Source organism: Pinus tabuliformis, chromosome 7, assembly GCF_031772625.1.
Source record: "Pinus tabuliformis cultivar Carrire ecotype Pingquan chromosome 7, CPIR1, whole genome shotgun sequence".
Classification (NCBI taxonomy): domain Eukaryota; kingdom Viridiplantae; phylum Streptophyta; class Pinopsida; order Pinales; family Pinaceae; genus Pinus; species Pinus tabuliformis.
In genome coordinates, this window is record NC_142293.1 from 1,829,841,879 (window position 1) to 1,829,868,298 (window position 26,420).

Sequence of the window (26,420 nt, forward strand, 5' to 3'; positions counted from 1 at the left end):
CATTCCACCTAGCCATAGACCTCATGATTAATCAATATTAACCATGGGTCACCCTCGAGCTTAGAAGAACTGATAAATAGCCAAAATAACATGTTCATGGTTAGGGTATCAACTCCATAGCCACAACTTCAACCTCTATGCTTTGCTTGATCAATATCGGTGCCTAGATGGTGACTTACAACCAACCAGGAATTTATCAACAACGGGCTTCCAATTCCCTCGTACTTGCGCCCCAATGACACCTTACAACTAACCAAGAAGTTCTCAACAATAGGTTTCCAATTCCCATGTACCTTTGCCCCAATGGCACCTTACATCCAGCGAAGAAGTTCTCAACAACATGCTTCCAATTTTCACTGTACCACTACCCCAATAGTGCCTTACAACTAGCTAGCAATTTCTCAACAGGTAATAGAATTATGGTTCGTGATAGAGAATGGTAATGATAGTTAAAAATGATGGATGGTAATGAAAATTGATGGTAGTACTTCCCCATAAATGATTAAATGTCCCACAATAATTTTATAATGAATAGTCCCTTCATTGCATGTGGCATGTAAAGCCTCCATCTGCCATGTGACACCTACTTGAGGCCACATGGGCCCTAGGTGCCTCCTTCTCAAACACTAACCACAACACTCATTTCCCGTTGCCATGGAGTTTCACTTACCCCCATACTCTTTTTGTGGAGTTCACCCTGCAGCTGTTGTGGCCAGCAACAACCCCCCTTCTTATTTAGTTTTATCACTAATACTAAATTAGTGGGGACCCTTATTCAAAAATTAAAAAAAAAAAAAAAAATTCTTGTATTTTCTTTTTTTTCAATAAAAATCACTATCATAAACTTAGGAGAATACCCTCGAAAAATCTAAAAAGACTTAAGTTTTATGATAAGATAAAATAAAATCACTCCTTAAAGCGTGTCGCATCACAAAAAGGGTAATGGATACGTTCCTACAAGCGGAATTCTAAGATTACGAAATCGCGATGCGAAATCACACATTAAAAAACCCTCATCGCATCGCATGCCTTAAACATCACTTACACTGAAGTGCCTTAAAACCACCGATATGCGTTGGCGCATCTCGCGAATCGCATTTCACAGAAAACACATTGACGGATGATTACCACACGCAATGGAATTGCGATATTGCGATCTGCGATACTGTGATCTACGATATTGCGAAGCAAATCGCAAAATCACCTTATCGCAGATCTTCAGAGCTCATTGTGCAAAAAGTCTTTTTTCATAAACCAAGGCCCGGTTATGAGCGTTAATGCCAACTAATGTCATTAATGAAATATGCTTTTGATCTTATTGAAGAGCCATTTCACTTAAGATGGTATATTTATATGTTTTCTGCATTTAAAGCTTTCCCGTCACATTTTTCTTATCATTATTCTCATCTCATTTGTAAAATGCAGGAGCGAAGAGCAGAGAAGTATACATAGCAGTGTTCAGGATATAATGGGATAGAAGGGTAAAGCTCCGAGTTTTGAAGATAAAGAAATGACGCCCTTATACACAGACACTACCTGTAACAAAGATGTCGGTATTACTACTTGGGAAGGCATGTATAGTTTACTTGAGGAAGAAGATCCCAAAGTAATGGAAGTTACGACTACTGCAGGCTCACACGCGTCTTCTAAGGCATCCATTACAGACCTAGCATGTTCATTCTTTCACAGGATAGCGGCGAGGCCCAAAATTCTTCCATATATGGACATGGTTAAATGGATACTAGATAATGCTGCTATCATGTATAGAGAATTTAAGGCTCAGAACCACGAACTCATAGATTCGTTATTTTCACAAAATTTAAAGCCTTATATCCTCTAACAAAAAATGCGCAAGAGGCAAAAATCGCACCAGGGAAGCCTGGATCGTGAAACGGAGGCAGTTTCCGATGTGCGCGCCAGGCAAAACCCCTCGAGATGGAAAGCCTCAAATTGCTCAGTCACCTGTAAACTTGAAAATTTGTAGGAAAAAAATGCTAAAGACGTAATGTAAAACTGGAACTCAAAACCATTGGTATTTATCAGGTATATCATCAAGTGATATGTAAATATCTACTGAATGTACAGCATCTATAGACAAGCTGGAGACAGAAGACTCAAGAAAGGGTAGAGTCAATTAAAAGGTTAACCAAGTTGAATTGGGATTCTTACTGGACATACTTGGTAAAACCACACAGCCAGTGCATGACTCTCAAATGTATCATCAATTCTGCCGAGAAGATGGCGCTAGCTCTTGCCGATTCCGTTTCGCGGGACAGCTAAAATCGGAAGTCGGCCAGCCAACTCTCCTCAAGCAAATGTTGAACGCTTGCAATTACAAGGAACAGATACACAAATAGTTAGTTGTTAGTTTTAGTTTTAGATTCAGTTTTAGTTTTAATTTTTCTTTATTTTTGCCTGAAATGAGGACGGTCATTTAAACCGCATCCTACATTTTTGTAATAAATTATTTTTAGAATTAGTTAGTAGTATTTAAACCCTTCTCATGCATTTAGAGAAGGGTCCAGAAATTGATCAAAAACTTGTCCTCAGAATATGCACTTTTGCACCCTTCGAGGAGGTTTTGATGAATGAATGGAATAGGATTTATTGATATCTACGTTTAATATCTACTATTGATGTTGCACTTTTGTACTCTTAGTGGATGTTGGATTAAGAAGAGATAGATCATTATTGTTGGAGCTCATGAGTAGAACTAGTTATAAATGGTACTTTTATCTCTTAACTGTTTCTGCTTATGTGTTATGGTGATATTCATGTTCAGTTATTTATATATGAATGTGTAAATGCTTGAGTTATCATTTGGCACTTCTGTACAGTCATAAATTTTTATATGAAATGGTTTATATTTATTGAATTATTTCTCATAGTAGTTGAATGATCTTTATTACCATCTGTTATTTGAAATTATTTTAGATTGCATAATGGAAAGATTACATCCCAGGTTAGTTTAGAATTAGATTATTTTGTTTATTAGAATACAATTGCATGTTGTTAGATTAGATTTAGAATAAAAGCATTTTACTTAGGAATTATTAGAAAGGAAATATCAATTCTCAACACACACACACATATATTGGGAAACTGGTCCCATATCCCCAGTCGGACCCATCAAACAGAAAAGGAGCTGCTAACCAAGGTCCGGATCGGGTGGGTATCCCATTTGTTGTAAACTTGATTTTCGAGGCTTCAACAACAGCCAATGGTTATATTATTATCATATAAATATGAACAATATTACAATATTTACAATCTTGGCCTTCTAGATATTTTGCCAAATAATACATATCTCTGGGAAATCTAGCCCCGAAATCTATATACATAGGTACACATGCACGTAAACCTGCAAAACGATTCTGTCTCACCAACCTAACATCAAGATAAATATCATTACATCATATTTACATATTAAGTTAGCAAGGATATTACAGAACCCCTCTCAATAAATATTAAACTAAAGGATATGAAAAAATATATTAATACAAAGTTGAGAGAAATCCAACAGTACCACAATGATTTGCTCAAATTCTCTAGTAAATTTTATTTGAAAAACCTTATAATGGTGCTTCAAATGCTTTTAATCAAATAAAACTTTGACATGGAAAAATTAAAATAATACCTTCATTCTCAAAACAACGAAAAGGAAAGATCTCAATGCAAAATATATTTCGATACATGGACGAACAATTGTACAAATATAAATGAGCGGATTGAAAAAACAAGTTAATGATGCTTAGAAGATTGGGATGCTATAATGTATCTAATTGAAAATTGTTGGATTATATTGAGGGATGAATAAATGTATGTATTTGTTTATTTATTTAAAATATTCAATTGTTATGAAATCAAATTTATAAGCAAAATATAGAATGTTTAAATTGTGAAAGAGAAAATCACAAAAATTCTTTTTTAATTAATTCTTTTGACTTTTTTTTTTTTGAATGGAAACTTGAGATTGATTTTCGAGGGAATATGCTCAGCATATGTTTAGTCTTAATGATTATCAAGGGATGTAATGTGTTACAGAGTTTGTTAGGTTGCATTGGCTTTTAATAAATTTAAAAACTTAGATTCGTCCCAAGTGGCTCCCCACCCTCCAATTTCCTAAGGATTTGAGATTATTCCAATTCTAATAAGTTCCCCTATGATAAGTTCCTCATTATTATACATAACATTCATTTATATGTAAACGAATTTTATTTATTTTAAATGTGTGCATTGGTAAGGCATTCTTCATGTTGCAATAGTTTTTTTTGTTATATTTATGAAGCCTTTGCGTATATCAACCATACTAATATTTTTAATATGGTTATACTAATTAATTAATCTTTCAAATAGTGAATTTAACATGATATTAACCATCATATATTAAATATGATCCTAGATTACATCATAAGACCCAACCGACCATGCTATTTGATATAGGAAGGAGCCTAGCGTAACTTTTATGGGACATGAAATAAGGTCTCATTAGGGGAATTTTGAGGTTTAAAATGGGCCTCCTAAGGAAATTATAAAATAATAGTTGAAATAATAAAATAAGATTAGATTACATAATCAAATTTTAGAGGGAAAAAAGACAACTATTATTTCAACTCGTATTTTCAACTTATCTCCCCATGGGTTTACTCAAATTTCGAGAGAAAACAATTGTTGGATGCAGAATTTGATTCATCATCCAAGGAGTGCCCATGTTGCATACTTTTGATGGACCCTACTACATGAAAAATGAGAAGGATTCCTCATTTTTCATGTAGTAGGGTCCATTGAAAGTATGCAACATAGGTACTAATTGGATGAGGAATTATTTTTTTCATCAAACGAGTACTCCCACTTGAATTTTGAATAAAAACTTAAGGAGACAAATTGAAAATGCGAGTTGAAAAAGTAGTTTTATTATTTTATTATTTTTTAATCTTTGTACTTTTTTGCTCCAAAAATGGTGAATCATCCCCATGGTTGACATCATCATCTTGAATCCTATTGGTCCTTATAAAGTTTATTTTGGTTGTAAATTTTTTTTAGGAGGCCCATTTTAGACCTCAAAATTCCCCTAATGACTCATTTTCGCCCCTGTTAGGGCCTGGATCTACCTCAGGCTAAAGGAAGGCAGGTCTAGGGTAACATCAAACCACACTTAACCTGGTAGCTAGCCCTACCAGGTCAGGAGAGGGCTCTCTCCTTGTCAATCTCAATCAAGATGACTGAATCAAATATGGATTTTAGGCTAGGTATAGTAGCTCAGAGGATTTGATTGGATTTGTTTTGGGTCAAAACAGTAAGAGAAAGGATGATTTGGACTATGGAATCGATGTTAGTTTCTGCCCGTAAACCTGGGGCAAATTAAGTGTCATGTTCAACCAAGTGAAGATTGTAAATGTGAGAAGCATAGGGGAGAAATCCCACTGCCCTGTAGGCATAGGATGAATCTGCAACAACAACTTTAGATGAAAGAGAATCACGAGGTTGCTCAACAGAGCATCTAGCCAAGGATGAATTCTGCTAAGACAACCATTACAACTAACAACAAAATCATCATGAAAGGAGCATCATTACAGATGAATTCCTAACATATCACTTAGATAATACTATAAAAAGGTAGAAAAAACATAATGTGTAAATGAATTACAGGAAAAACATACTAAACATCAGCACTGTGATGAATCCCAGATCCAAAGGGCAAAAGACTGCTTTATTAAAATGATATTTAGGAAAAAAAATTACACAAAGCCAAGATAGCCTCTCTGCTGCAAAAATCAAACCTCTACACTATGAAATTAATAAAATTTATACATTTATCTCATCCCTGTATTAAGGGAATTGATCTCAGCCATCTTCTTCAAAATAGAGTCACTTACATTAAACTTGGACCGAATTTATAAAAATAGGTGTTGAAGATGAACTCGTATCTCCTAAACCATAGTACCTGTTACAAAATTGAAATAGGTGTTTGTAGATAAGATCATGATGGAGAAAAACCTCTCTCAAATTTAGGAAATTCGTTTCCAGTTGCTCGTAATCTGTGCCACAAAATCATCTCTAAAACAGAAAATCATTAAAAATTTAAATATGTGAAAATGAGTTGTAAAGATCTAGTCACATATCCAAATTCACAACACCTGTGAATAAACTGAAAGAGACATTTTTTATATGGCTCGTGATTAACAAAAGCCTCCTTGGGGTTTTCAAAATTTCTTTCCATCTGTTGTAAAATGGCACCGCACTAAAATGACTAAAACATGAAAAATTGCTTTGTTTTAATGTAGGCTCCAAATATTAGTACATATCTCCAACATAGTAGCACCTGTGCATAAACTGAAGGAAGTTTTTGTTATTTGGTATGTGATGGACAAAAACCTCTTTCGCTTTTGAAAACTTCCTTACCATTATTTCAGAAACTGATCTTTTACTAAACTTTTCATTGTGTGCAGCATCTGACCTCAAAACATGCATAACAAAGATTCACTCATTCATTTCGATCATATCTTCTGATCCAGAAACTGGCTATGGGAGTGTGATATACCATTGGAAATATTTTTCCGAGCTTCTTCTGATGGAAATACTTAGGATATGATTTGCACTGAAGATCATGTGAAAAACATCTCTGAAAACCAAACATAGTAAGAGCCCATTTTGATCCTTGGTGAGAGGCTGCAAAGGCTGGAACTAATAGCCCCTTTATCCCAACAAAATTATTGTGAAATCTAATAGAAGTTAGTTGAAAGTGAAAATTCAACATAAATAATGAAAACTTTACTAATGAAACTACTCAATTTAAAACAATTAAAATTATAACTTTTTTGAGAAAATAACTAAAAAAATGAAACTTTGAATCATTGAAAAAAGCATCATTATTGAAAAAAAAATGATTTTATTTACCACTATGTTGAGTCTACTTGAAACCCACATGAGGCGAGTAGTTTACTGAGGGCCCAACATTATTGCATTTGCAGTTGCCTACCATGATTTATTATCTCCTTTTCTTCGAGAGTTGTTCTTCAATTTTCCATTGGTGAAGTTAGTTTCAGAAGTCAATGGACGCATAAGTAACCTCCAACAACTTTCAGATTCCCTGCTTATTGATAAATTGGAAGAATGGCTAAATTTGCAAGGTGGGGATGGTGTTCAGTTGGGGAAGTTTATGATAAAGCTTCTTTCATATGCCGATGATCTTGTATTGATTGTTAAATCGGCCCAGGGATTGTAGATGCACCTTTATGCCCTTAAACATTTTTGTAAAGAAGTGGGGATGCAAGTCAATATCAGCAAGACCAAAATATTGATTTTCTCAAATTAAAAGAAGCAGAGCCATCATACATTCTTCTTTGAAGAAAACATTATTGAAGACAAAAATGAATACAAGTACATCGGGATTGATTTCAACAACAAGCTTAATTGGGAGCACTACAGAAAGAAGATAATTTAGGAGGTTGGAAAGCATTATATGCTCTTCAAAACAGATGTAGAGAGATAGAGTTATGGGATAGGAAAAAAATTAAAGTGCTTTTTGGGCTCCTAGTTTTTCCAGTGATATTAAATGGGTGTGAATTGTGGGCTAAAGGCATCCCTGTCTCATAATGGAAGCAAATTGAGAAAATCCAAAAACGTTTGATCATGAGCAAGTTTAAAATAAAAATTTCGGTGTCTTATGAGATAATGTTGAGTGAAACAGGAGAAACTTCCATCGAAGCAATTGATATGGTGCATCTCATAAGGTATCTTCAAAGAATTGAGCAAATGGGAGAAGGTAGATGGTCTAAAGTTATCTTCAATGAAGGAATGAGTGAAATAAAGAAATCATGGATGAGACAAAAGAACAAATGGATGTAAAAATGGAATATTTACCTCAATGCATGTCCCAAAAATATCAAAGGGTTTAAAGAGTTATATTATGGAGAAGTTCCGTAAGCATGTATTTGCAAAAGATTTGGGTAGAAATAATAAGTACTATGTTCAAGAATTCAACCCCACGTGTGATCTCCAACAAAAAGGGTACATTGGAGCCAACATTCCATGGACAACAAAGATTCTTATTGCTTAATTAAGAACTAACTTGCATCAACTACAGTGTGAAAGAGGTCGGTGGAAAAGGTGTAAAGAAGCTTGGGAAGAGCGGGTGTGTAGTCTTTTTACTTCTAGGGCAGTGGAATCGGAAAAACATTTCATTTTGGAATGTGATGCTTTCAGAGACATCAGAAACAGTTACAACAATATGTTAACAACGGTTCCTTGGCATTGTCTTTTCAATGAGGGGACTATTAGAAGGTTGGGTCAACTCATCATTAATTTGAATAATAAGAGGATTGAATTGCAAAAGGAAAAAAGCAAGGAAGATAGTGATCCCAAAGACTATATCTAGTCTCGTGGACATTAAAATTTCATTCATTCATAGCTCACTCATGTAATATTTGATGAGGACTTTTCTTTTCACGATTTAGAAAACTTTGATTTTAGAATTTTTATAAAATAAGTTTTTAAATGTTCTTAGATTCATATTGTAACATTGTATTGGTATTATGAAAGGGAATAGTGGTTACACTGAACAATTCAATCACTTCGCTAGACAACAAACTCCACATCATTTGGCCACAAACTAGTGAATCAATGTCGTTTCAATATGAAAACCTACTTCACCTGAATTCTTTCTTCTTCTTCTTCTTCTTTTTTTTTTAATTATGGGGAATTGGTAAAATTATAAGCATAATATTCTATATTTTTTTTTACTTATTTAAATAGAATTTAAAAAATCTAGTCATTACTAGAATTGTGTGAGATTTGATTTTGAACTTATTAGCGAAAACTTTTTATTTCAACTTAAAGTGGATGAGGATCTATTGATTTTTTTTTTAATTGATGGCTACATTGATTCTCAAGGGAATATGATCAACATATACTTAGTATTAATGCTTATAGATTTTGTTAGATTGTATTGACTTTTAATAAATTAAAAAAAAAATCTTGCCAAGTGGCTCCCTACCCACTAATTTCCTAGGGATTTGAAAATTTTACACTTACCCATGAAATTCTTGATCTAGGCCCGAGGAACTGTTCCCTGTTTTCCGAAGGTTGTCGAGAGAAGACGAGCATTTCCCCGTCAAATTCCAATTGGGAGTCAAATCCCATCCCTTCACCGAAGGACGTGGACAAAAGAACCTCGCGGGGACTCAGTACTGGGTAGATTGCAATTAGTTTTGATCACAGTTTTACTCTGTTGGTTCGTCAACACATGACATGAAACAATGCAAGACACATTTCAATGACTGCTATGCACACACAAAAAACATAAAGCGGGTGGATTACTGGGTGGTGCCAAGTGGGTAGGTGAGACCAAAGCATCTCATAACAACAGGCCCCAACAGTACTTCATTTGTAGTTGCTCATCTCCTGCTCTACAGTTTACCATCTCCTCCTCTTCGCTGCAATCTCATGCAACTTTATTTGAAATCCAAAAACTGTGGATGGTTTCTGTTAGGGTCCTATAATTTATAGGATCAATTTAGTATTTGCTTTCAATATTTCAGATTGTAAATAATATATCTTTCTGCAAATGATTTCCAAAAAAAGAGATAGAAAAATGAAAATAAAAAATGAAAAGAGGGTATAAATACAAAAATAGAAGAAAAGAAAAGGAAAAGAAATGATAAATGAACCCCACAAAAAAATGAATAAGCCTGAAAGTGATGCTAGCTTAAGTGCCACTACTAGCCTTTTGGCTTTGTAAAAGAATAAATAGATGAATTTGTGTGCAGCTTGTTTAAAATGCCACAATCCCTTTGTGCTTGAGACATACATTTTAATCATGCTCAAGCTGTTTTCAAGTTATGTAAATCAGGTTAGAGTGAATAACTTAACTAAACAATTCAATCTTGGTTAAGATTAGATATGTAGAAATAGGTAAATAATGTTAATCAAACTGTTTAATATGGGTTAATTTAGCTAATTATATTAGTCTAGTGTTTGAAATAAATAGCCTTTATCTCTTAGAATAAAATTGAAGGGGTTTGCATATTTAAATGCACCCACATTCGCTTTCAGCTAGCATTAGAATAGGAAAATTAAGATTTTATGTAATAAAGTCTGATGTATTCCATTATCCAAAGTTTGCACTTTGGGTTATGTTTTATGCGCTCAAAAAGATATGGAGAACCCTCTGATGTTAACCTCCCTTCATGTCATCAATCCACGATCATTCACTACATGCATATGATGGCCCATAACAGAGTTCGGACCCCCCCCCCCTCCATAAACTAGATACCACCACACCCCCCCTCCGAAAGCAGTATTGCCTTCCCGCCTAACTTGCCTTCCCACTAATGGTTGCCTCCATGTCCCACCGTAGCTTCCACTCCCGTCACACCACCTCACCCTTCTCCAGTTACTCTCGCCAGTAGTCTCACTCCACTTATTCCCCAGCCCCCAGCTACCATGTCTAAAACCATTCCAACCTCATTAATTTCGTATCTGTTTGCTCAGGCCATTATAGGAGTTAATGCCCCAAATAGACCGTTAATCCAACGGTTAAGGCCAGTCTGTTGCAGATAAATATGAAATTTACCACTTTGATTACACTTTTATTTCCTCACTCGTTCAATAGTGCTCCCGCCCCTCTGTGCTATAACCTTGTTGCAACATTTCTATTTCCTTATGATTCCAAATTTACAGAGTTCTTCCACTCTGAATTGTCGCCATTATTGGACGCACAACAATTTCCTACTGTCATAGTCTTCGAGTCTCCATCTTGCAAACAGCCATGGCACCTAAAAATGCCCCTGTGATCAATCTAATGCCTACCCCCCCTATTGATCTAGACCATACCCCACTTGTAGATCGAGATTACAAAATCGTTGAAACATAGTGTGAATTCGACTTGTTTGAATTGCGTTGTTGGTTCCGAGATAATTTCCTTGACCAATTAGACGAGATACATCTTTGGAAATCCAGACTCCCTCTATTTTCTTTCCCCAATCCTATCATTTTCTTGAGTTTTTCCTGAGATGCCAAGCCTCTTACCTTGCAAGCAAGAGGGCAATTATCTCCCCAAATGGTGAAATTCTCTTCACCATCACAGTTGACAACATTAATCAAATGTTGCAGGTTCCCCACTGTGATTCCATCTCCCCTTTCGCCATTGAATCTCTCATAGAAATCTACCAGAAGTTAACTTTCCCCCAGTGGGCTTCCATCTTTGAAATCTTCCTCCATGAAGACTCCCAACTCCCTAACAAAAGTCCCGCATATCCCTCTTTTATGTTCCCTCAAAGTACAAGACATATTATTTATGTTTTTTATTCCATTCTTGGTTACTGTTCAGATGAGTGGGTATATGAGCCTATTCTAGGTTTTATGTCCACCCTTTCTAAGAAAGAAGGACCATCAGTCACCTTTGACTATGGTCACTTATTATCAAATATAATTCATGAACAATTCCTTCAGTTTTTAACTAAAGCGATGTTCAGATATTCATCTATTCTTATGTATATGTTTATATTTTTCCAAGAAGATAAGTTTCCATTCTCAGTGCAGAAACTAGATCAGCCAGGAGAGCCACAGTCAGTTGTTTTCTGGACTTCCTTATTCAGAAAACAATCATAGGAATACATCTTTTCGGAGTTCATAGACCAATTTGTATATCCATCCACATGTCTGTTAAGTGCCCAGTAGGTTTCAAGGATCAATGAAGAAATTCAGAAGGTTTTGTAGCTTAGTGAATAGGTCAAAATAGGGGATTGGTACCTTTGTCAATCATTCACAGAGATTAGAGTGTATGGTTTAGAGCTTCCACCATACAAACTGCCCATATATGTGCCCATGAGGATATTTTCCTTGGAATATATCAGGCATATAATTCATTCTAACAATATTCATTTTGTGGCGGCCAAAAAGAAATCCCATTTCAGGATCAAGACACAAGTTGGACCCTTTATTTGCAACAATAGAGCAGCAAAAGAGGAAGTAGACCTCCTATTGAAACAAATGAACTTTCCTCTTAGTTTTACTTGGTCTTATGACCCCTTTGGGGTAATTTCTAAGTTGAGAATAGAACAAAAAACTACCCCATATGTCCACACTCAGAGGCCTGAAATAGAAAAGTATATGAACCAGCACACTTGGGTGGAAAACACGTTGCAGAAGGCCGCGGAGTAGGTACTTTCAAGGACAACTTCAAAGACTCCAATACCCAAAGAGAAAATAGATAAGGGAGCAAGAGATGATGATTCTCCAGTCACTGAAGTCTCAGCTAAGGAATTTAAAATATATACTAAGAAGCTCAAATCAGGATCTGGTACTAAAATAGAATTTCCATCATTGGAGGACACACAAGTCACTATTGTGCTCTCAGGTTTGAAGACTATCAAGTTGGACAGTGGTACTATAAAATCTCCATCATCTTCCTCAGTTACACAATATATTCCAGCTAGTGTCCCTGAGACACCTGAAACATCCAAAGAGCAAAGATAGTTGGACAGTTTTCAAAGATACAAGAAAATCAAGTAGAGGAATGAGGCCATTCATGATAACATATTAGCTCAGTTTAGAAAGAAATCCTCCTCCATTCAGCATAGATTCATTTCAACATATGATACAGAGAATGGAAGAATGCATATGGCATTCTTGCAGGCCTAGGTTTCTCAACCAAAGTCAGTAGCAGATTTCAAACATACCACTTTTGAATTTGAGGAAAAGGATATCCATCCTTTAGATCAAATAGATATGCACATGAAAGTGGGAGAGATGGTGTACTCAAATTTCACTCATACTACTATCACTACCTCAAAATTACAACTTACTCTAAATAATGTGCAGTCTCAACTCAAATTGGAGAAAATATCCTCACTTGCCAAAGATACCAGAATCAAATACTTGGAGGAAATGGTGGTCAAAGAAGGCCTTGATCCAGACAATGCAAAATCTACAGAAGAAATAATCAGAAAGAAGAATGTTGATATTGCAGCATTAAAGAAGCAATTGAAGCTGCCAACAATAGAAGACCCCCAGGCTAAAGAACTTGGAGAGACAGAGCTACAAAAGGAAGAGATGCTAAAGCTTCTAGTGGAGAAAGGTGCCCAGATTAAAGCAATGGAACCAGAAATGGATAAGCTTATAAAGGAAAAGGAGCAGAATTCACAGCTTGCAATTGTTCCTCTTGATGCAGTTCCAATTGCATCTCTGCTACAGACAGGTTTCCCTATAACAACTACTACAACAGGAACATCATCCTCAACAATGCTTCCCACATCAGTTGTGGATGATTCAGTTAAGTTAGCTCAGTCTATGGAAAACATGACTATACAGGAAGAAGAGCTAAAGAAACTGAAGTTGGAGATAAAGGTTTTACAGGAGTAGAGTCTAAGGTTTGAAAATGATTATTTAACAAAAACACAAAAGACCCAGACATTGTCCCAAAGAGTGCAGAAAATGGAAGAAGATTGTGCCATGGGAAAAACATTGGCATAGGTGAAGGAAAATGTTTGGAAAATAATTAATGCAAACATGGAAGAAATTTGGCCTTCAATCCAAATCATTTTTTAACAGAAGGAACTTTTTGAAAGGTCGACTGAAGCCATTGAGCAGGTTAGAAAGAAGTTAGGAGATAAACCAAATGAAGCCACTGAGATGATTAATTTCTAAATTCAAAGAACAGTCAAGAGTTGGAAGAATTAGAAATTCAAGAAAGGACTGAAACAATTTTGGAAGTCAGGAAAGTGTCGAGATGGAGCCTCTCTACAAGAAAGGACTTCCTGACATGTTAGTGAATAATGACAAACTCAATACGTGACCAGATTATAGTGCACATATGATGAACAAGGCAAGAGATAGCTCGAAATTTACAGTTGAAAGACTCAAGATGACATGAAAGGCATTCCTGGAAGCACTATCATTTGATCTTGACATCCAGTATGCAATTCCAAACTTGTTCGTCACCCCGCCGACAGTTTCCATGTATACTGAAGTTGACGAAGTGTACAGGAAATTAATGAAGATGAATATCCAAAGTGAACAACGCTGGGATAAAATCTGTGAATTACTAGAGTAAAAAGTAATTTAGCATCAAAACTCAACATTACAACACATCCAGTTTTTCAACGCAAGATAGCCAGTTGTTCCTTCATTTCAGTGTCACCACTTCTAATAGTTCAATTTTCCTCATTTCATTGTAATAAGTTAGCTTAAGTCAGTCCTATAACTTTGTAGATACATACTCATCATCTTGAGAGGATAATTTTTGTAAATTAGTTATAAATGTGTCAATTGTTGAAGTAGTAGAGGTTGGTTTTTGTATGAAGAAACACTATTGTATATCTTTTTCTGAAGCATCAATAGATTTTCCAAAGTAATATAGAATCTCTTTCACAAGATTCATGTGTTAAATTTTTGGTGAAGTACATCTATCTGTTTTATGTGTTTATATCTCTCTGTTTATAGCACATGATTTTTTTCTAAATCTCAATTATTCAATAGATAAATAAAGGGCAGAATTTGTTTAAATCTACACTTTGCACCTAGCTACGAATAATTTCTATGTTTTTTTCTGATCTTTGAATATAGAATTCAGGTAACAATGTGCTATATTTTAAACTGAACCTTATTATGTTCTTCTTCTCCATTTCACAGACTGTAAAGAATCCAGTCAGTTTGGCTACCTTGCCTTGGAGATCTATCTGTAGATACTCTAGTTAATCTGTATTTTATGTAACAGACTCCATAACCCAATGGAAATCTAAGTTAAATCTTACACAGATATCCCTCTCTGAAGTTGGCAGGGCTAGATCCCAGGTTCCAAAGTTGGTTTGTGGTTACCTTGTTGATTTTCTTCTCCAACTTCAGAAAGTTACTGAGAGCTAACATTTTGGCGACCATACTGGGGAATTAAAAATAATCCTTTATTCCATCATCATAAGATTATTTCCCTAGTTTCTATATCCTTATTTCAACAAATTTAATGATTAAGACATTGGAGATAAAGGATTAGAGGTTGTTTTGCTTTACTTTAAAAAAAAATAAAAATGGCTCCAAAAAAGAGTTTATAGTTGAGCCAATCTTGATCCAGACCCACCTGAAATTCTAGACAATCCTGAAAGAATACTGAAAAGGAGAAGTTTGGCTGAAAGCCATGGAAGCAATAGCTCCCTTTCAAGGGCCAGTTTTCTTCCTAAGAACCTCGATAGTATTCATGGTATTCAGTTTGACCTACCTTTCGAGCACAATCATTTTAGGACTAAGTCTAAATATTTTGTTGATCAGACATTGGTTAATGAAGTTATTATTCAACCATATAAACTAATAAGACCATCTGTTGAACCTGATTCAGATCAGCGAGCCCTTCAGGAGTTTGACAAACTGCAAGATCTTGTTTCAAGCCTTGATCATGCTGTGCATGAAGCTTACATACAATAGTATGTTGAGCTCTCTACTCTTACCATTGTTGCATTTACTTCATCCTCCCAATCGGTTCATCCAACATCAGTTGGCCCTTCCTCTTTTGTAATTGCAACTACTCATCCAATGGTATCTCAATTAGTCACTCAATTAATTCCCACAAATCCTATATCTACTCCTCCCTTAAGACCAAATATCATGGTTTCTCTCTATGCACCTCTGGTCCTACTTGCACAGTTGCATAAGATGCCCCAAGACTATCAAACTAGGATACCCCAGTTTGATGGTACTATTCCTGTTACTGCACAATAGCACATTGATAGGATGAATGAATTCTTTGATCTTCATGAAGTAGATGTGAATGATGTAAAACTAAGGTTTTTTTCCTAGAGCTTAGGTGGGGAAGTCAGAAAGTGGTTCAAAGACCTAGCAACAGGTAGTATAACTAACCTTGTTGTTTTTCACCAATCTTTCCTAACTAGGTGGGAAATTAAAAAGAGTCCTCTGCAGATCCTTAATGATTATAAAAACCTTAAGAGAGATCCAAATGAAAATGTAGAAGAGTATTGGGACAGATTCAATAGGGTTTACAATTGAATTCCCATTTCCATCAAACCACCCCCCTGCTTGGCCTTGATACATTTCCCAGAAGGATTCGATGTTGATATGGCCTATCAATTGAGAGAAAGAGATCCCTCCACCTTAGAGGAGATGCAAGAAAACACACTTAAAGTAGAGGCTAATTTATTAGCCAAGAAAGCTAAGTTAAAGGCTGAAAAAAGAGTAACGATAAAAGAGGAACCTTCATCTTCTGTTTCTATTGATTATAAATTAGATAGTTTACTAAGAACAATAGAGAAAATGATGGACATAATCAATATAGCTGATAAGAATCCTCAAAGAGAAAATCAAACTGGGCAAATAAGAAATCCAAACTATCGAAGAAATCAATCCTTGAATAAACAAAGAGACCAAAAGGGTCTAGACTAGTAGGTAATACCTCCTTTCCAGGAAAATTATACATATGAGGAGGCTGAATTAGCTAATGATACAGAGAATACTCAAATAAATCTATTAGGAGTAAATGATAATGACTATATCTTTCTTACTGAGGAAGATCAATACCTTTTTCTGTTATCCCAAAATGAGATATAAACTAAAGAAATAGAGGACTAAAAGAAAGGCTTTGAGAATTCCATTATGGAAGTTCATAAACAATACAACCTTAGAAGTAGAAAACACCTGATACTCCTCCCAAGAAACCAGCTGAAAAACCTGCCAAAAAGAATGTTGAGATCCTTACTAGAAAGAATCTGGATGTTGTAATCCACAAGAAACCTGACACTACATCCAAAACAATTCAAACAAATGATCCCTCTATGAGCCAACTAAGATATATACCCCAAAAAGATGTGGTTGATAAATTAGAAGTTGTCAATCCAAATAAAACACATAAATCATTTAATATAGAAAACGAATTGGTAAAACTCAAAATCCCTATTCCTTTGACAAAATTGATGAATAAAACTCTGTATAGATCCCAGGTAATGAAAGCATTGAGCATAGGAGAAGGCATTGATATAGTTAATGTATCAGATGATCAACATGAATTAATTTTTGGCCCAAAAGTTGAAGGAAAACTTCAAGAGGGAGATGTTCCTCCCTTTTATGTTAGTCTAACTATTCATGACAAAATCTTACAAAATGCTATGCTTGACTCAGGGGCCTACCACAATTTTATGTCGAAAGTAATTATGGAGAAGTTGGGATTAGATATTACCAGAAGGTATAAAGACTTGTATTCATTTGTTTCTAGTCAAGTCAAGTGCCTTGGACTTATAAAAGATTTAAGTGTAAATTTAGTCCAAATCCCTGCCAAAAGCGTACTTATGGATATAGTTGTTTCCGATGTCCCACCCAAATATGGAATGTTGCTTTCCTGTTCGTGGGGAGCCAAACTCCAAGGAACTTTACAGATGGATATGTCCTACACAGCAATCCCTGTCTTTGGTCAGAACATAAAACTCTATAGAGAGAAACTCATGAAATTTATGGTCACCACTCAGGATAGGCCCAACAATTATCCTAGATGTTTTGTTCATTTTGATTTGGACTCATTTATTCTTTATAATGATGTAAGCACACAAGAACAAATTCAAAACCATAGTACTGATTTTTGTCTCAATGTTGATGATTAAACATTAATCACTAACCAGGATAATTCAGATGAAGTCTTATGGAATTGGTGTTTTGATGGACGAGTGAGTAAAGACGGAGCTGGTGTTGGTGTATGGGTTTCTAATTCATATACTCATCACTCAGAAGGTCACTCCTACAAATTAAATTTTCATTGCGCCAATAATGTTGCAGAGTACGAAGCCTTAATCTTAGGTTTACAACTCTTAAAGAAACTTGGTGCTAAATGAATTTCCATTCATGGAGGTTCTGAGTTAGTGATAAAACGAATCAAAGGATAATACTCTACAAAACATCGTAGGATGAGAGCCTACAGAAACGTTGTATTAGACTTTCTAGATTCTTTCACTGAATATAGTTTGTATTCAGTTTCAAGAGATCAAAATATACTTCCCGATGGTCTTGCTACTTCTGCAAGTACTTGTAAATTACCATTTCATCCTACTTGTCCATATACTGTCGAAGTGAAAAATAGACCTAATGTACATGATAACATTAGATACTAGTAGGTTTTCAGGGATGATGCTCAGATTGAAAACTTTTTGCAGTCTAATGACGAATTTGAAGATACTAATATAGATGTAGAATGTGATATAGATGATATTGTACATACTAGTGTGAATAAATTAGAATTGAATGAAATAAATGAAGAAAAACAAGAAACAAATATTTTACAACTGAAAGACAACATCCTGCCTAGAGGGCTTGTTCCTTTAGAAGATTTATTTGATTTCAATGTAGATAAGAATCCCAAAATTGAACCCACTGAAGCTGGTGCTGAGGAACATAACATTGTGACTGAACTTCAACCCAAAATAATCAAATTGTCTAAATTATTACCTCCAGCTGAAAAGATTAATTATATTAAATTATTCAAAGAATACATTGATGTTTTTTCCTGGAGTTATGAGGACCTAAAATCCTATGACACCAGTATCATACAACAAAAAATCCCATTGAAATAAGATCATAAACCCTTTAAACAAAAATTAAGGAGGATTAATCCAATGCTTATGCATGTGATTGAAAAAGAGGTAAAGAGAATGTATGATGCAAAAATCATAGTACCTCTGGGATATTCCAAATGGGTGTCAAATTTGGTTCCCACTCAGAAAAGGAATGGTGAAATCAGACTCTACACTGATTTCCAGAATTTAAATAAAGCCCCTATAAAAGACAATTACCCTCTGCATAAGATGACCACATCTTACAGAAGGTAGCTGGATCCAACTGGATTTCCTTGTTGGATGGTTATAACTGGGTCTTAGTACACCGAGATGATCAAGAGAAAACAATGTTTACTACACCTTGGGGCACTTTCATGTATGTGAAAATGGATTTTGGTCTAATGAATGTTGGAGAAATGTTTTAGAGAGCCATGGATTTCACTTTTGCTGATGAAATGGGTCATTTCATAGTTATATATCTGGATGACATCACTATTTTTTTGAAAATAGATGAGGAACACTTGAATCACTTGAGAAGAGTTTTTGAAAAGTATCGAAAATTTTGCATTTCCCTCAACTCTAAGAAAACGTTATTGAGCTTGCAAGAAGGAAAACTGTTGGGAAACATAATTTCGAAAGAAGGAATCAACATAGATCCCCATAGAATAGAACTATAATCAAAATTAATCCCCCCAGGAATATAAAGGAAGTTTAGTCTTTTATTGGACAGATAAATTTTTTAAGGAGATTCATTCCCAATTTAGTTGAACTATTAAAGAATATTACCAATATGCTAAAGAAGGATACTGAGGTGAAATGGAACCTGGAAGCTAGACAGTCATTTAATAGTGTAAAGCAAGCTTTAACTTAGGCACCTGTGTTAATTAGTCTAGATTTTACTAAAGATTTTCCATTTTTTTCATTTGCTTTAGAACACACCATTGCTGCAATTCTCCTACAAAATAACAATGAAGGCCATGAACAACCCATTGCTGTCTTCAACAAATCTTTGAGAGATGTAGCCATGAAATATGAAATTATAGAAAAACAAGCCTTTTCCCTGGTAAAGGCCATACCAGACTTTAGAGTGTATATTCTCCATTCACACATCATTGATTTTGTGCCAAGTGCAGTAGTTAAAGATATACTGACTCAAAATGATCCAGATGGAAAAGGGGTAAGTGGATTGAGGTTATACTAGAATATGATATTGAAATCCGACCCACTAAACTCATCAAAGGTCAAGGGTTAGCAAAATTAATGGCAGAATCTAACTTGCATGCTTTAAATATAAATTTTCTGGCAATATTTAATGAACTAGATGAGCTAGCGACTCTAATGGTAGCAGAAGCTTTTGCTACCTCTCCCTGATATGCAGACATTATTTATGTGCTACATAATTTACAAGCTCCTCCTGGTTTAACTAAAACAAAGGATAGATTTATTAAACTTAAGGTTGTTAATTTTTGTATTTTGAATGAAAATATGTATTGGAAAGATGTTGGTGGTGTTTTACTAAATTGTTTATTGGGAGATGAAGTAGATAAACTCATGCAAGAGTTCCATGCAGGAGGTTGTGGTGGACACATGTGCTGGAAGACTAATGCAAATAATATTTTGAGGGAAGACTTTTACTGGCCCACCCTATTTTCTGATATCCAAAAGAAAGTTACTTCATGCCACAAATGTCAAATATTTGAAGGTAGGAAGAAGTTGTTGCCTTTACCCTTGAGGTCTATATCTACTGAAACTCCTTTCCAACAATCAGGCCTTGACTTCACAGGAGAAATCCACCCTGCCTCATCTTCCCACATAAGTGGATTCTGACAGCCACTGATTACTTTACAAATTGGATAGAAGCCATACGTACCAGATAAGCTTCTGATGCAGTCATCATTAAGTTCCTATAAAATAATATCCTTGCTAGATCTGGTTGCCCTAGGAATATTATTACTAACAATGTTGGAACATTCAGGTCAAAAAGGATGATAGGTTTATGCAACAAATATCAGATAAAATTGGGACATTCTATAGCCTATTACACTCACGGAAATGGACTGGCAGAATCCTCCAATAAAAGTTTGGTTAACATTATCAAAAAATTGTTGCAAGACAATAAAAAATCATGGCACATCAAGATGGTTAATGCATTATGGGCAGACAGGCTTACTACCAAAAAGTCGATAGGAATGTCTCCATATCAGCTAGTGTATGGGATATATGCTATTTTTCCAAACTTGTTGGGAATTCTTGTTTTAAAGATGATGCAAGAGTTTGAGGTGGAACCAAATGATTTACAGAGGAGAATAAACTAGACCATCCATTTGAATCAGACCAGAGAAGAAGTTCATAAGAAAACTCAATTGATCCAAGACAACATGAAGAAAACATTTGACCGAAGGAGAAAATGTGATGATTTTTAGATTGGTAATCATGTTCTGAAATAGGATTCCAGGAGAGAACAAAAAGAAAAGCATGGTAAGTTCGAAAACTTGTGGATGAGACCTTACATTGTTGATTCTTACTGAGGTAACAGTGCCTTTTCTCTGAAGAACATAGATGGGACATAAATACTTGGAGGACCTGGCAATGGTAGGATGCTCAATCATTATGTTTCTTAGGAATAACAAAGTGTTTTATAACAATCATTGTTGATACCATTTTCTTTTGTACTATCATGAGTGGGTAGCTTATACCTCAAAGTGGAATCTCGTGGAGAAGGCCCTGAGCTTTGAGACATTTTGCCAACATAACTACAGAAAACAGAAAAAATTAGATGTAGTAAATATTGAAAAAAGGACTCAAGGCTACTGGTCTACGGTGTTCTTGACACTTCACCAGGAAGTGCCATCCCTAGTTGGAGCCACTATTAGGTTACTATAATTTATAAGATCAATGATCATTGAGTATTTTCTTTCAGTATTTCAGATTGTAAATAATATAGCTTTCTGCAAATGATTTCCAAAAAAAGAGATAGAAAAATGAAAAAAAAAAATGAAAAGAGGGTATAAATACAAAATATAAGAAAAGAGAAAGAAAAGAAATGATAAATGAACCCCACAAAAAATTGAATAAACCTGAAAGTGATGTTAGCTTAAGTGCTACTACTAGCCTTCTGGTTTTGTAAAAGAATAAGTAGATGAAATTGTGTGAAACTTGTTTAAAATGCCACAAAGCCCTTTTTGCTTGAGACATACAGTTTAATCATGCGCAAGGTGTTTTCAATTTGTGTAAATCAGGTTAGAGTGAATAACTTAACCAAACAGTTTAATCTTGTTAGACCTAAGACTTTTATGATCCATATTGTAGATATAAGTCTTTCGGATTAGTCACATTGTTATGATTTGGTCGACGTTTTCGAACCAACTAATGTGGTCTAATCTTGGTTAAGATTGGATAGGTAGAAATATGTAAATAATGTTAATCCAAGTGTTTAATATGGGTTAATTGAGCTGATTAGGTTAGTCTAGTGTTTGAAATAAATAAACTTTATCTCTTAGAATAAAATTTAAGGGGTTTGCATATTTAAATTCACCCATGTTCACTTACATCTAGCATTAGAATTGGAAAATTAAGATTTTATGTAATAAATTCTGAAGTATTCCATTATCCAAAGTTTTCACTTTGGTTTATGTTTTATGTGCTCAAAACGATATGTTTGGCCCTCCGATGTCAACCTACCTTCATGTCATCAATCCCTAATCATTCACTACATGCATCCGACGGTCCATAATAGAGTTCGACCCCCCTCACCGAAAGTGACAATGTTCAATGATGAAGGGGGGGGTTCGAAAAGTAGATTATTTCCCCCCAACGTGGTGCCACCAGGTGAGTTCAGACCCCCCCCCCCCATAAACTGAATACCACAGCACCCCCCTCTGAAAGCAGTATTTCCTTCCCACGTAAGTCGCATTCCCGCCAACAGTTTCCTCCATGTCCCGTCGCAGCTGCCACTCCCATCACGCCACCTCACCCTACTCCAGTCATTCCTGCCAATGGTCCCACTCTACTCATTCCGCAACCCTCAGCTGCCACGTATAATACCGTTCCAACCTCATTAATCTCCTATCCATTTGCCCACGCCATTACAGGAGTTAATGCTCCAAACAAACCGTTCATCCAACGGTTAAGGATAGTTTGTTGCAGATAAATATGAAATTTACCACTCTGATTACACTTTTATTTCCTCACTTGTTCAATATTGCTCCCGCCCCTCTATGTTGTAATCTTGTTGCAACATTTCTATTTTCTTATCATTCTAAATTTACATAGGTCTCCCACTCTGAGTTCCCGCCATTATTGGACACATAACAATTTCCTACTATCATAGTCTTCGAGCCTCCATCTTGCAAACCACCATGGCACCTAAAACTGCCCCTGTGACCAATCCAATGCTTACTCCCCCATTTGATCTAGATCATACCCCACTTGCAAATCGAGATTACAAAATCACTAAAACATAGTGCAAATTTGACTTGTTCGAATTGCGATGTTGGTTTTGAGATAATTTCGTTAACCAATCCGACAAGATACATCTCTGAAAATCCAGACTCCCTCTGTTTGCTGCTCCACAATCCTATCACTTTCCTGAGTTTTTCCTAAGATTCCAAGCCTCTTACCTTGCAAGCAAGAGGGAAATTATCTCCCCAAATGGTGAAATTCTCTTCACCATCACAGCTGACAAATTTAATCAAATGGTGCAGGTTCTCCACTGTGATTCCCTCTCCCATTTCTCCATTGAAGCTCTCAGAGAAATCTACCAGAAGTTAACTTTCCCCCAAAGGGTTGCCATCTTTGAAATCTTCCTCCCTGGAGGCTCCCAACTCTTGAAGAAAAATCCCCCATATCCCTCTTCTATGTTCCCTCAAAGGACAAGATAGATTATTTCTATTTTGTCTTCCATTCTTGGTTACTATTTAGATGACTGGGTAGATGAGCCTATTCTAGGATTTTTGTCCACCCTTTCTTCAGAAGAAGGACCATTAGTCACCTTTGACTATGGTCACTTCTTATCAAACATAATTCATGAACAATTCCTTCAATTTTTAACTGAAGGGATGTTCATATATTCATCTATTCTTATGTATATGTTTATATTTTTCCCAGAAGATAAGTTTCCATTCTCACTGCAGAAACTGGATCAGCCAGGAGAGACACAGTCAGTTGTAATATGGACTTCCTTAGTGTTGTACCTCTAAGATGATAATGGTTAGCTATCATGCCAGAGCATCTAACACTGTTTTAATTTGGAGGACCAATGAATGAAACAGATGTAACACTGTAATGCCTAACCTTTTGAATAATATTAATATCAAAGCAAAGGGCTGCTATAAAATTTCACATAGTGATATAGCTTGTATGGTGGTGAGCAGAAACAAAGAAATAATATGATTATCACAGTTTTCAAACTGAAAATTAAATAATCATAAGTATGAAAACCTTTAAACAATGTTCAAAAGGTTCAAGAGAATATGCTTAAGCTTACAAAAGATGCTGATGATTTATTGATTCAGAGGGAATTAATTAAACAAACAGTCCATTAATTCATTCTCTTTATAGATTATCACTTCAGAAGCTTATAGGAATAGATTGAAACCCAATTATTCCTACCTAGTTATCTCTGTAAGACATAAGAATATGAAGAAAAACATAATGAGTAATATTGGAAAAACTTACAGGAAACACAAACTGTGTAAAAAAGAATTCAGAATCCTTTGCTTTGTATTAAGGGTCCAGAAGGTCAAGTATATGAAATGTTTAGAAATGCTTCATCAAGGGTGCAAACCTTAATAAATCATGAAGAGATTTATTTATAACAGTAGAACGAAGAAAATATCCTAAATTGTTTTTACAAAAATAGATTTTTATAAAATCAAAATAAAGACTGCTAGTTGATCTAGCACTATTTTGATGCTGCTCTGCTGGTGACTATTACTGAAAAACTGAAAATTGTTTGAAGCTGGCTGACTGTTCCTCCAAAAGGTGAATGTTGTTCGATTTTCAAGCTGGATGTTATATTTACTGATGACCTTTCATCTGATACACTTTGACTTAACTGACCTGTTAATATCCTTTACTGTGCTTTTTACTTTTACTGTACATTTCAAATTTTTACTGTGTATTTCAATAGTAAATCATTTAGTTTTTTCCATGTCTCAACATTTGGTAGTTGGATATTGATCAAATTTTTGTATATTTCAGTTGTTTGCCTATTAACTGTATTTCTTTATCTACCTCCTCTATTTTAACATTTACTATGTAAATTGTTTCTTTCTGCTCTGTCTCTAGTTTAATCAAACTTCAGCTAAGTGAAGCCTTTGAATAGACTTCCTGAGAATATGGAACAAACAAGTTTTTTGACTAGTATAAAAATTGTTTGTCCAAGTTTTATATGATCACCTGCAAAAATAAAACAATCATTAATAAAAAAAGGTTGACAGGGAGGTGATAAATGGCTTTATTTGAGCTAAGAGGTCTTTGGACGGAGTCTAGAGCGTGTTCGGGAGGTAACCAGTGGTTAAATTGGGTTGTAGAGGTTTAGGGTGGCACAGGAAGGGTTAGGCAGCCTTTAGTGAAAAAACGAGAAAAAAGAGTGAAAACGAGGGTCTTCGACGTTTAAACGGGTAACGTTTAAAATTTGGTGTGGAATTCGATAAGCAAACAGTGGATGGTTTTGGCCTATGCAGGGAGGCGGTATTAAGGTTCATCGCATTGCTTTTGGCACTCGGGCGGTTTTTTTATGAGAGCATGCTAGTTAACATAAAGCTACCACATAACCGAAAGGGGCTCGAACAAAACCATGAATCTCGGTGCTCTCGGGTGGGTAAATCTCAAAAAAGAAATCAACATGATATGGATACGCGTCGTTAGATCTAGGGGTGACAGATCTAGCGTCTATCGTGTGGTGAAGTTTCACGGAGGTGAATCAGGTAGAGATTAGTTGGGCCTGGGGGGATTAATTACACTTAACTGTAATTAAATAATGAATAAAGCAGGTTAAAAATATAATGGACGAGTTTATGGAGTGGGACCAGGGTTAAATGTGGCAGGATTTATTAACCACACCAAGGGGGTGGGTTAAAAGGTTTTTATATCAGGAAAATGGTGAATTGCGGAGTTAATTAAAATAAAGCGGGGAGAGACAAAACTTAGGATAAATGGGTTTTATGGGTTAAAATGGTTTAGTCGGGAAAAACATGAATGGCAGAGTTTAATTAAATAAAGCGAAGGGGGGAACAAAAGTTAGGATAAGGGGTATTTATGGTTTTTTTAGGAAAAATAGGGAAGCTAATAAGGGGAAAGTGATTTTTTCAAGGGGAAAGGGTTTCACACTAAGAAAAATGGGTTTTTGGGTAGGGGAATGAGTTTGGAGGGTAATTTTCTAGGGAAATGAGTGAAACCAAGGGGCACGGCTGCAAATGAAGGGAAAAGGGTATTTTAACAATAAATTATGGGGTAATGGGGAAATTAGTAAGTATGTAGTGGGGGGTGAAATGAAATGAGGGGAAGTTAATTAAATCAGCTTGTGAACACCCTTTCACTTTCATAACTACTTCTGCACATTGAAACATTGGATTAAGCATGATGAATGTGCTTATGCTTCACCAACCTTGTACTTCTGCAACTTTTCTTCTACCTACCCTTTACTTACCCTAACATTTTTTCTTCACTTTATTGGGTGCATTTAAGCTAGCATACCCTTTATTTCTTTTCATGAATAATTTACCTCTATACCTTATTCTCTCCATTGGCTCAAATTAAACTATTGAGCCAATTTTATTTTTCAAATATGACAAATAATTTAAAACAAATGCAATTATGATTAAACTATATAACTGAATTAAATAAACTAGTGTGGCATCTAAACAAACTGCAAACAAC